Source organism: Chlamydotis macqueenii, chromosome 2, assembly GCF_036417535.1.
Source record: "Chlamydotis macqueenii isolate bChlMac1 chromosome 2, bChlMac1.mat, whole genome shotgun sequence".
Classification (NCBI taxonomy): domain Eukaryota; kingdom Metazoa; phylum Chordata; class Aves; order Otidiformes; family Otididae; genus Chlamydotis; species Chlamydotis macqueenii.
The window spans coordinates 50365232-50377538 of record NC_141557.1 but is presented as its reverse complement, the minus strand read 5'-3'; the positions used below and the strand labels follow the sequence as shown (position 1 = coordinate 50377538).

General features: G+C 40.6%; 1 protein-coding gene across 1 annotated transcript in view; it reads left to right on the top strand.

Moving 5' to 3' along the window:
- Positions 1-12307, top strand: part of EPDR1 (ependymin related 1) — a 29288-nt gene that overhangs the window by 1008 nt on the left and 15973 nt on the right. The gene's annotated exons all lie outside the window — the stretch shown is intronic.

The window sequence follows — 12307 nt, the reverse complement described above, 5'->3', positions numbered from 1 at the left end:
GAAGAAGGGCCTTTTTTTTTTTTTTTTCCTCCTCAACCTGCCCAGCTCAGGCCCTGACAGACTGGGTGGAAGAAATGATCAGTCCAGAGAGGCCTTCCTGAGTGAGGTGTTTCTGGGTACCGAGCATCAGGAACTCTCAGATACTGTGTCAAGACACACCTGCCCATGTGAGGGTAGCTGGTCTGCCCATACCTCCGCCTCTCCCACCTAAAAGTTGTTTAAATAATAGTGCATCAGTCCTGGGGATGTGCAAGCTGAGGTGAAGACCAGCCTACAAATGCTGTATCATCCAAACTAAATGGTCCCTGCTACTGAAAGATCAATATTCCTTTTTGCTCCCGGCTTTTTTTCCTGATGGTGATGAGAATTTCTTACCACCATCACATAGTCGTTGCTTTAATCTTTCCAAAGTGTGTGCTCTTTCTCGGTCCTTTCTCTGACAGTCCCAAAGCACTCTTAAAACTGGTTTATGTGTCTCATTTTAAAGCTCATCCTGAGCTTATTTCTTTATTACTGTTTTCATAAAGGAGCTGTGTGAAGAATGTTAAAGGCAACATAAAGCTGTTGGTCTTCTAACGTACAACAGAGAGTCAGACACTAGCTGTGCTGATGTTCCCCTTCTTTTAGAAGTTCTAGGTTGACCTTCATGTTTGACAAGCATAAAACTGCACTACAAAGTCTGATGCAAGCCTTTTCTAGCTTCTGAGCTGTACTGAGCTCATTTCTCCAAGCTTATGTTTATTTGATTTGAAAACTTCATTTTAAGATTGAGTAATTATTCTACATTTTCCACTCAGGGCCGGTTTTTGGCCGTTGCCAAGATCAGCTCTTTTTACATTTTTGATAAATATTTGCTCTGGACACAGCTTTGTCTGGGCTGATAGTGCTAGAAAGAGTCAGAGTGCGGGCAGGTGCACTCGAAGCATCTCTCTGTTGTTTTTCCCTGTATTAGTTTTTTTGTTGTAGATGATCTCTCAGGGATCTGACCTCAGGGATCACTGCTGTTTCCAGGCTGACGGTGTTTTCCGCCATCCAAAACTGGAGGGTGGTTTTGATCTGTGCACAGCTAAGTGTCTGCTAAGGGTATGACCCAGCTTCCATTGAAGTCAGCGGAAAGACTCCCATTGATTTCAGCGTGTGTTGGATCAGGTCTGGAGTTGCGATCACGACTTCATTGCGCTGCGGACACAGTGAGTCATAAACTGAAGCCGTCAGAAGTTAGAGGCGAGGGGATTTATCCTGCCTTTTGAAAAATAACCTCTCCCCCATTCCGCTTTGACGTTGGCAAGAGAAGGGCAGTTATGCCGAGGCACTGACTACAAAATCAGCAAGAAGAATAGCACTGTCCTGGTCTCTAAGGAAATTTCAAGTCTAAATTCTCATAAATGGACACATTTTGCTCCTATCAGATGTAACTTACATGCAGGAATCAGGGCTGGCCAACAAACAAATTTTTATACAGAGCGTTTTCTGAAGCTTGCAAACACAGACCTTAATCAGACACAGCCCCATTTAAGCTAGTTGACTGAGGTTAATCAGGGACAGAAAGATCTGCCTGTGTGGAATGGCTTGCGGGCTCATAACCACAGGAAAACCTGAAACTTTCCCTTTTTATTGTAGATACATGTTTCAAATTCATGCAATTTGCTATGTGGCATTTTCATACCTACATCAACCCAGTGTTTTGAGTTAACTCCTGGAAAGTAACCATAGGGTGACTATCCCATAGCTGCTTCGCTAACATCACTTCTTTGCCTGCCAGTCATAGCAAGAGCACCCGAGATGAGACTGTGTCAGTAAACAGCGTTGTCACCTGCCACCCAAGCACATGCCTCACTTGCTTTACAACCAAGAGGGGCTGGGTCATTAGACCCGGTTGGTGGTTGTTTCAGCTGGCTTGTTGGGTGTGCGTGTCTCTAGGTCATGCTGTTTTCTGCCTTGTACTCCGACTAAGAGTGTAGAAACTACCAACAGTGATCCTACGCTGAACTTTTTTAGAGGAGAACCAATTCCAGTTGTATTCATTAGTAAACTCTCTTTTTCTCTTCTCTTACAGCCCCAGCCTTAGCTACGCTCTGCATCTTATTGTTTTCTCCAGTGTGTCTTGCTCTGCTGCTTCTTTCCCCTTCAAGATCAAAATTTTGGGGGTAGACAAGGAGGGCAGGGGCAGTCTTCTCTTTTGGTTCATGTAGTGCTCAGCTGATACCAGGAGAAGAAAAAAGAAAACAATCAGAGGTTTTTATTGAGTAGATAAAAAACAGAGTAGACGAAACAGAGTAGACAGTGCCATTTCCTGCTTGGAAGAGGTCATGCTGGTAGCATTATTGTATGATGTGAAAGGAGAGCACTTGAAATGATTCCCTAGAGCTCTTGAGGCAGAGATGTGTCACGTTACCTGTTAAACACAGGACATGTTTTTTAATCCTTTACTGCCTCCTCCTTGGGGTTACTTCCTTTTGTGCTCTCTGTATCTTAATCCTTCCTCACTCTCGTTCAGCTGTCTATTGGTCAAGCATCTCAGGACACTTCACAAAATAGGTAGCAGTCGTCAACACGGTTTTACTGTCGGGGCAAAAGTGTTTCATTATAAGGTGACATCCCCTGGTTCAGATTTAAATTTCATATCACTGGAAACCGGTGAGAAATCCTGGCACTACAAAGGTCTAAACCAAAAATCCTACTGACTGCATTGTAGCCAGAACTTCATGTGCCCTGCATCACCTTTCATCTTCTTGGAGAAACAGAGCAAGAAGTGTGCTGCCTGGCACTGCTGAAGCCACTCAGCAGGCATTAATGCTCAGTTATGAAGGAAGAAAAGCATGGAGAGCAGAGCAGAAATCACACAGGTGGTGTTTGAGGGCTGGAGTGTTACTTTTCACATGCTATATTCATAGAGTTTCATCCTTATCTTCCATACTATTTTTCACAGAGTGATTTTTAGGGGAGGCCCAGTAACAATTTGTCCTATGAGAAATGCGACAGTGGGGAGAAAAAAAATTTCCATGTGGTCAGGAAAGTCAGTAGGAGAAAGAAAATTAATTTATCTCTTCTATGAGTGTATTTTAACGATAACCTCTGTGGGCCATTGTACAGTGTGCAGCACATTGGGATGTCTGTGTATTTGAGAGTGCTAGGGTTATTGTCTTAACAACCGTAACTGCAGAGCAGAAAAATAACCTGGAGATATCACATCAGCGTGTATTTAAAACCAGAACTGCATGCTGGTGATTTCTCTAGGTTCTATTGTATTTGCAAAAGGCAGGCACAGTTATGGGCAAGATTAACTCCTTTACTTGGCAACAAAAATTGCTGGTACAATAGAGGAGCAACAAAGCTGTGTTTAGAGAAATAAGTCTGTTTTTCTAGCAGGCTGTTTGCATGCGTGTGTCAATCCCTGTCCTTGACTACAGAGAAGCAGCGTATCATCAGGTGCAAATAGAACAGCATTCATCTGGAGAAGAGGTGATGACTTTTCAAAATAAACAGAGTGTGGGCACGCGTGTCTGAGTTATCTCAACTCCTTCTTAGTTGTTTTAGGATGTGTGATTGTAAAGGAAAAAACAGCGGTGTCTGACCTATTAAAATCATATAATCCATCCGTTCTGTGGTCATTATGGTGACTCAACAGGCTAAGTATTGAGCTACCCTGAGCGACTGCAAATTTGTTTCCCAGACTTGGTTTTGGGAGTGGTTTCTGCAGCTTAACATTTAGGGGAATGAACGATGGTCACGGGTAAAACCTTCAGAATGGGCCAAGCTACTTGGGAACCCAAGCCCCTTTTTTTTTTTTTAAGATTATGTAGAGTGTGCAGAGTTCTGAGACCCTTAATTTGCAGTGAAACATAGAACTGAATTTTCAGCAGTTTCTCTAAATCTAATGTGAGTTCTTGGGATCTAAAATGCTTCCTAAGCTGCTGTGTATATAAGCCACTTTTCAGAACAAGAACTAAAGGAAGGTGCTCAAACCTCCTATGTTTACTTTCCTCCCATAGGAAACTCTTTAAGTTTGAAAGAGCAGGATCCACAAAACCCTCTAAAACTGGAAAGAAAATGTAGATAAGCAGTGTCCAGGGACACCACCTTGATAATTTGCCACAGTGCTGGTCAGCGTGTTTAGAAAACACTGTTCAGTGTTCAGTGGGGTCATTATTATCACATTGGTTATAAATACTGCTGACTAGGTGTTCTTAAAAAATAAAGACTCTCGTCAAGAAGTTTTGTTTTTCTAAAAAACATTGTGAAATTATAGCCACTGGCACCATATTGCTGTGGATAGTGGTGGATATTGGCTTAAGCATTTTATCCATCTGAACTCTTTAAAGTTAGAGGAATACATCTTCCCGCTTATTGTATCTTCCTTGTCTGTTTGAACTGTTTAGGGTAATGTGTATTTGCATTGAAACTTACTATGGCTTGTTTTTTACTATTGGACATTACAGTAAAAACTTACAAGAAGAACCAGGATTGCTTTGAAGATACAGTATGCTTACATTTCTGTAACTCAGACCAGAGGACCAGTGTTTTAACAAGCTAAATCACTGTCATTTTTATTCAGGGACTTTTAATTTTTTAAATTTTTTTTTGGTAGAGGCTTAGAGTGGAGATGAATAGAGAGAGAGATTCAAGTTCATAATTTCTTCTGTGCTCACAGACAGCACGCAGACAGTCAATGGTGACGTGACTGCACAGCTAAACAAACACGATGAAAGAAATCTTTATATTCATGATCTTAATTTGGGCTCCATTCAGTTTGAGGCCTGACTGACTGCCATTCAGATGGCACGACTGGCAACATCACACCTATTCTCACAGGACCAAGTGCCATTTGTCTGAAAAAGTATCTTCTCTGAAGGATAAACCATAATCTTCTTATTTAGGGCTGATCTTGCACTGAGAAAAAAACCTGACTCTACATTGCTTTTAGAGAAATCCAAGGGATAAAAGCATCCAAAGGGCACTTTACCTGTTGATGCATTAGTCCTTCAACTGTAATCTGTTTAGATTAAGGATCCAGGTCTCCTTAATGCAAAAGGGCCAGTGGTTTAAAACAGTTTTAGGTATTCAAGAGAGCATTTGCTGAACTGCCTCCAGAAGTGTGTCCGTTCGTGCTGTTAGGATACGCAATATAACTCTATAATCTTTCCTACCTGGAGGCTCTTGATGTTTTCCCATCCCAGTTTGGTTCATTGCAACTACAATGCGTGACGCGATAGAGTGGTTTAGGGCGCAGTCTCTTCCCAATGATCTGTATCCATCAGTTGTGGCTGTAGCTGTCCCTGGGGTGAGCGGTGGTGGTTGTGTGTGCTGGGGCTCCCTTTGCTGTAGGCTGAGGGAATAGTCTCCAGTATTGTCAGAGCAGCTGTGGCATGTTCCCAGGAGCAGGATTTAGGAGGTTGCATCCTGCAATTTGGAGAGAGCTATAAGACCAGGGGACACACTGAATTTTTCAGTCCCACTGTTTATCTTCCATATGCAGTTGAACTGTATTTTCCTTGCTATGCCAGAAAGAGAAGGGTTTTGAATATAACAACTTCCTATGTTGCAGTTGAGAGCACACTGAAAAGCTGAAGAGTTTGACTTAACAAGCAAAATTATTTTTCCCATACTTTTTGCTTACTTTTGTAACTCAGGGCTGCAAACTTAGCGAAGTCGATGAGAATTTTGCCTATGGCACACAGATCTCATCCCAGGGCTTTGTGTTAGATGCACATTTGTAACATATGTGGGAGGTATATACAAAAAATACACATTTCTCCCTTTCCAATTCAAACTCAGCCTCAGTTCCTGAGGTTGGTCTACACTGCCAAAAGTGAAACCATCATTCAGCCTCTAGCCTTATTGATGACAGCACAGTATAACTGTGGTGGACAGCTTTCAATATTGTGTCATCTGAGTGGAATTGGAAGATGTGGTGATAAAACCTGTGTCTCTGAATCTGGTCCACATCCTGGCTCTGCCAGCACTTCCAAGGATGAATTTTGGGAGGCAGTTGCCAGTTGCAGGAGAGGAAGTGTTGAGGGAAAGAAGCAGGATGTTTTAATTATAATAACAGAAGATTTTTTTTTTAACATTCTTTGCATTTCATTTTGCAGTCCATTTGTTCACTAGTGACCTTAATTTCTATGCTCTTACTATTGATTGTTTAGTATTGCTATTGATTTGTTCATATGACAAGAGAATTGATGTGTAACATTATTATTTTGTAGTTCAGAGAATGCTGCTCTTGTGCTTTTTCCTATCAGAGGTCATCCTGCTCTGAATTTTTTCTTCTGCAGCTAGAGAACTGATTTGTTTTGCATATCAACAGGCTTGTCCATTTACTAACTACATGGGACAGGTTTTTAACTGGGTGACATTTTCATAGACAAGGAAATCAATGAAATGGTACTAATTTATGCCTTTATCTGCATGCCAGCTCATTAGCTGATGCAAAATTGAAAGGCAGAGCTCGAATACACTTCCATCCTCTGAATTTTGCTATAAGCTGATAGCTAAACTTGACACGATTTGATGTTTCAGTCCAGGAAAGGGCAGTGGCATAGCAAATAATACTGAATTATTCAGAAAAAGCATAAATACACTTATCTGTCACATACCATGAGAGAAGGTTAAATTTAAAGGAGCTTTGGGAAAGAAGAATGCTTGCCACAGTGGCCTGGTGTTGGGAAGAGGTAAGAGTAGGAATAAGAGGCATGTAAATAAATGTGTGAGATCAGAAACCGATGCAATTTTAGAATTGGACTGTTGACAATTCAGGGATGAACATAGTAGAAAATAGGACAAGGTTTTCTTCACAAGCCGAGTTTTTAGGCATCAGATCTGTGCAAAGACTGGAGGAAGGAGTTTTTTTCCTATGAATGTCGTGCTAGGGCTGCTTTTTGGAGAAACGGACTTGGGACCATCAGGCCACTGATGTTTGGGCTGTGGATCTGTGTAGCTGCAGCAGCAGCAATCCAACTCTTGACCCTCATGTTGGTGAACGTCATCACTATCTTCAGATGACCTTCAGCTTGTCTTTCCCTGTAGATTTGCAAGGAATTGCATGCTGTGCAACTTACAGAGTTCTCTCACTCAAAAGTATTTTTACCTGTTGCTCTTCTTAACTCAAAGGGGAAATTATTTTCTCCTCCAAAGTGTTTTCAAGGCACACTATAGTGTCTAGCGTGCTGGGGAGAGGGTGATGTCTGGGTGGAATAGGGCCACCTTGTGCAATATTTTGGCTCTCCTAGAATAAGGAGCATTATGCCCAGCAGGGCATTGCATAACCTGGAGGTAGGACTGGCCAGTCAAACTCCTCTCCGTCTCTGCCAAGTAGACCTGTTTCTTTCAGCTGTTTTTGTTTACTGCCTCACTTTTATGGCCCTGGGGGAGATGCATGCATGTTGACAAGAGATCTTAGATTCCACAGGGAAACCGTGTGTCCTCCCGAGGCTCTGGAGGATGGCTTTTTTCCTGTGTTATGGTCACTCTCTGATACCTGAGAGTCACAGGTCAAGGTCAGGATTTTCTGCCAAAAGTTTGTTCCCATGCGTGAAAGTACAGAAGGCTCAACGTGTGAGACAGTCCTTGTTTTCAGCAATGTATTAATTTCCCAAGTTGGTACCTTTTATACTTTCATACTTAGGAGTATATTAGGGATTTCCAACAGCAGCATAACTGTCCTTGTCCAAAATCTGATTTATGACAAGTGGTAGTAATAAATAAAGAAAGAATCACTTGTTTTCATCTGAGCTTGTACCTTTTTTTTTTATCTTTTATAAATATAGGTCCGTGACAAACATTTATTTGAGAATCAATTTACTCAATCTTTTGAAGGTTATGTACACACATTTGGCTTTATATCCCACTTGATTATTAAAAGATGCTTCCCTTGTACCACAAAAAGTGAATAAGGTAAGAGTAATTTTTGCAATTCTTGCTTTTGCTCTGAGAATTTTATTAGTAACATTCTTACAGTCAGTAGGGCTTTACCATAACTCAGCAATGACCATATTTTTGCTTTTTCAGATTCTGTTTTCGGATTTTCATGATTTTCAGAATTTCTGGCATTGGAACATGAATTTGGCAGGCACTTTCTTCTCGTACAGTGCTCGCACTGTAGTTACTACAATTTTTCAGTCTTTGGCTACTAAGATTTCCTATGTCTCAGGAGCAAATTAGTTATTCATTCTATGAAAGCCTATTTTATCCCATTCATTCCTTATGAAATTTATCCTTTCATTCTGGCATCATCCAGACTGTATTTTGTCCAAATCCAGCCCGGAGGGAACTTCCATCCAGCCTTCTGCCTTTCACCACTGAATAGCTCCTTGTTGCTTGAATAATTGTCCGGCACTTGGATCCCCCTGTGTTGCTGCCCGTGTGTCCATGTCAGAGGATTAGAAGTGACTGGGTGCTTAGGTTGGAAATTACCCCAGTCAGTCACCTCTGTGGATGAGAGTCAGCGATATGCACTGCCATATTGGAAGAGTAACAGAAAAGTCACCAGTAATGTGTATGGATGCCACGCTGCATGCGTATAGCTTATTTCTCTTGCATATAGAACAACACAGGGTTGAGTGATCTTGAGACATTATTAATTTCTTTTCTGACAAAGAAAACCTGTAAGATTTTGGCAGTTAAGAAGTTTTGGATTATCAGATATCGCTGAAATCAAATTATTCTAAATCTGGAGCTCTGTCTGCATTTTTTGTGAAGAAAAAACATGTTTCAAAACTTACTAGAAATACATGTAGAACTGCATAACTGTCTGATTCAACCTAAATGTCCCGAAAGAGCCATCTAAGCACGATAGGTACAAAAGCACATAAGGTTTCTAGAATTCTGGAAGAGCAGTAAAAATCTCGATTGCTGTCTTCTTTCGGATTTAGAAGACTGAAACTGTTTTGCTGTAGCTCCTCCCTAAATTATAAACAAAAGTAATCTCTTCATTGCCGTTGAAATTGTCTTTTAATATGAAATATCCATGAAGTGGCTTATCTGTAAGTTCATTAAACTCATTTGCCCTTGTCAAATGGAAGGGAATATTGCATACGTACTGGATATCTTATTTTCTACATGTATTATTTATCCTGAGACAGTGATACTGTGACTGATAGCAAAACAATGCAGAAGACCAAAATTACCACATGTATTGCAACATCCCATATTAAGGTTAGTTATGATGAACCTTGTTTCTTGACTCCATTTAAAAAATAACATTGTAATAACGCTCTGCATATTTACCTTTTGGTCAGTTGAATAGTTCACAAGTAATTCATTCCAAAAATGGTTTTACTGACCCTTGTTGATTGCCTTCTTGTGCAGTAACATGCTCTTCAGAATCTGCTCCTTTATAGCTATAGCCAAATATTATTTCATTTTTTTTGAGTGTATGTTCAAAACACACAGTCAACTGCTGGCATTAGCAGTAAAGCAGGAAAAGTTTTATAACATCTGTAACTAATTTCTCAGGTCATCTATTGAAACCAAACCATTTTCTAATAGATCTTCTTTTTTTTTTTTTTAAGAATCAACTTACTTTTTCTTAAGGCTTTAATGGAATGATAAAAAAAGCCCCCCAAGCCACCTCCACATAATGGTACTACTTGCCAGCAGGATAAAGAACAAAAAACTCTGCCTTTGTTCTGCTCCGTTCTTATTCTGAGCTTGGGACCCGCTGCAGAGAAAAAAAAATGGTGTAAGATAGCAATGGAGACAACCACTTGCAAGACTTTCCACCGAGGTTTCTGTCTCTGATGTTGTCCATCTGTTTCTCTGTCAGTTCTGGTACTTCCACACTTAGTAGGACTTACCTGCTGTCCTCCTGGCAGTTCTTCGTGGGAATTCACCATGAGGATGATGCTGCATCTGAAAATCACATGGCTCAGTAGATAAGAGGGTTCCTAAAAATGTGGTATGCTTGGCATTTGACATTTATTTTGGTGAAAGCCTACAGAGGAAAGCTGGTATGAGACCTGTATAGTGTTTAGCTCCTGAATGTCTCCTTAAGTAGTCTGTCTTCATGGGAACCTGCTGTTTGTATGGATGCCTGCTGTTTCAGAAATTAATGTTTCTGAGGAAGGATGGCCAGATTTTCCCCGAAGTTTTCCAAAGGCAGTTTTGTGCATGGCAGCACTAAAGGCAGTTAAACTCATACAGGGCACAGAGTTGGTGCAGTGAACGCAGCAAAGAAAGATCTCATTTTTCATTCTTTCGATATCTTCTAATACCATTTGCAACTGTGCTTTTATCATATTCAGATGCTTTTCTTGCCAGGAAACTTATGATTCTGCCATACTTTTAGGCAGCCAGCACTGGAAAGTTTACTCATGCTATGTAGTTATCGTAATTCTCAGAGGATGTTTATTATTTGGAAAGCAGAGTTCCATACAGGATGAGGAATTCTTACTACAATTAGTTCCCAAATTAATGTATCACTATTTAATTAGATCCAGGTTTGTTGGCCTACATCTTCTGTAGAAGAAACCCATTTCTTTTTCCTTATCTCTGGTGGCATCTGGGGACTGGGGCACCTCCTTGTGTCACTTTAAATACCTGTGCACAAAAACACATGGGTTTGTAAATTCAGACTAGTTTGTTACCCTCCCTGTCCCAGAAGAGAATGAAAGGGACAAATTTGGATAAAGTGCTTGATAAAGTGCAAAGGTGTGTCGTCTCCTGTACTTTTTTATAGGGAGGAAAAAGAATTAGGGGGAGTAAAAGGAGAGAAAGATATGAGAGTGGAGAGACACCCCTTGCATTTTGTTTATCCCCTTGTTATTGAAGAGTGAAAATGGAAGGGACCATCTGCCTGCCTCAACGTAGCAGAAGATTAAAGTCTTGCTATTCTTTTAACTGGTCTTCTGGGCTATCTGTCTCCAAAACCAAATGTGAGCATGTAGATATTTATTCCAAATACATTTATATGCATTCTTTTTTTTTTATTGACCTATTTATCTTAATTTTGGGGTAGTTACATTGCCTTTAAGAGAAGGTGATCTCACAACATACGTACCTCATAGGCAGGTTATTTGAAGTTCCTAAATCCTTAGTGTAATCTGATCTTCTGAAGTAGAAAGCAGTTGGCCATCGGAGACGGAGGCAGAACTGGGTGTAATTCAGATAGGTTCAGGGTACCCAGTCTGGCACATCCGTTGTGCTAATATAGTCAAGCCAGGTCAAAGTGATGTACAGGCTGGCACAGGGGTGCGAGTTGCTGTTTGAGGCACTGCCAAATGTAGGTACCACAACTGCTTAGTTGGAGCCTGGTAAAGGGATCCATGGTGGGTCAAATGGGATCTCCTCTCTTACTGCATTTTGGAAGTCTAGCACATGTCTGAAGCACAGTTTGGTTCTCTGGATTTCCTTCCTCTGGAAGAATGGAAATATTGCCATAACCAGAGTGATATAAAATAGCCTTTGCTTGCTGCCCTGTAAAGTTTTAGGGACAGGGAGGGTTTCCAGGGTGAGAAAAGTGGTGTATCACACAGGTCTCCTCTTAGGGCTTCCTCAAGGTTTTGGGCATACCTCCACTTGGATGCTTTTTGTAAGAAGAGTGAGCAGCAACCAAATCACCATCTTGGTCAGAGTGAGTTTCCTCTACGATTTTTGCTCCTTAGCAGCCCCCTCCCTCAGAAATCACTTTCCTATTCCAACTGCAGAGTTAAGGCAAGGCAGAGAACCTGGGAGAGCAAGTACCCCAAGAGATAGAGCAAACCAGAAAACAAAAGGATAAATGAAAATACTGCAAAGATTTCCCGTAAGTGAATTCATTCTTCTGAGTTTCCATATTCTCAGAGTTGTAGGAATTTTGTGAAGTTAACTGTAGCAAATGACTACATTAAAAAGGCCTCAAAGAGAGGTTTTTATGACAAAAAAGATATTTCAAATAATTTAGTAGTTTGTAGTTAAAGATATAAAGATATTAATTACTTTGCCTAAAACCAAAGTCCAGAACACTATAAAGAATAAGAAATATTATGAAAGCCAGAATATTCAAAGTCAGCTTAAACTCGTGGAAATACATTTTGGGGAGTTGACAGCGCATAAAAGATATTATATTTGTCTTCCAGCATCTCCTCAGATTGCCCATTTGAGATAAGTTGATAGTGTTAGGTTTTAAACATTTTTTCAGCTTCTCTTTTCTTCTCAATGAAACAGCTAATAAACACCTGATCTAACAGCTGTAAAAATCAGTGAAACTTTTCTGGCTGCTTTCACAGGGCTTTGGGTCAGGTTAATGTATAATTTTGGAGAAGGAGTTATACAGCCAGATTTATCTCTAATTACATAGCCGGTAGATGGAAATTGTAAACAGCAGCAGTTA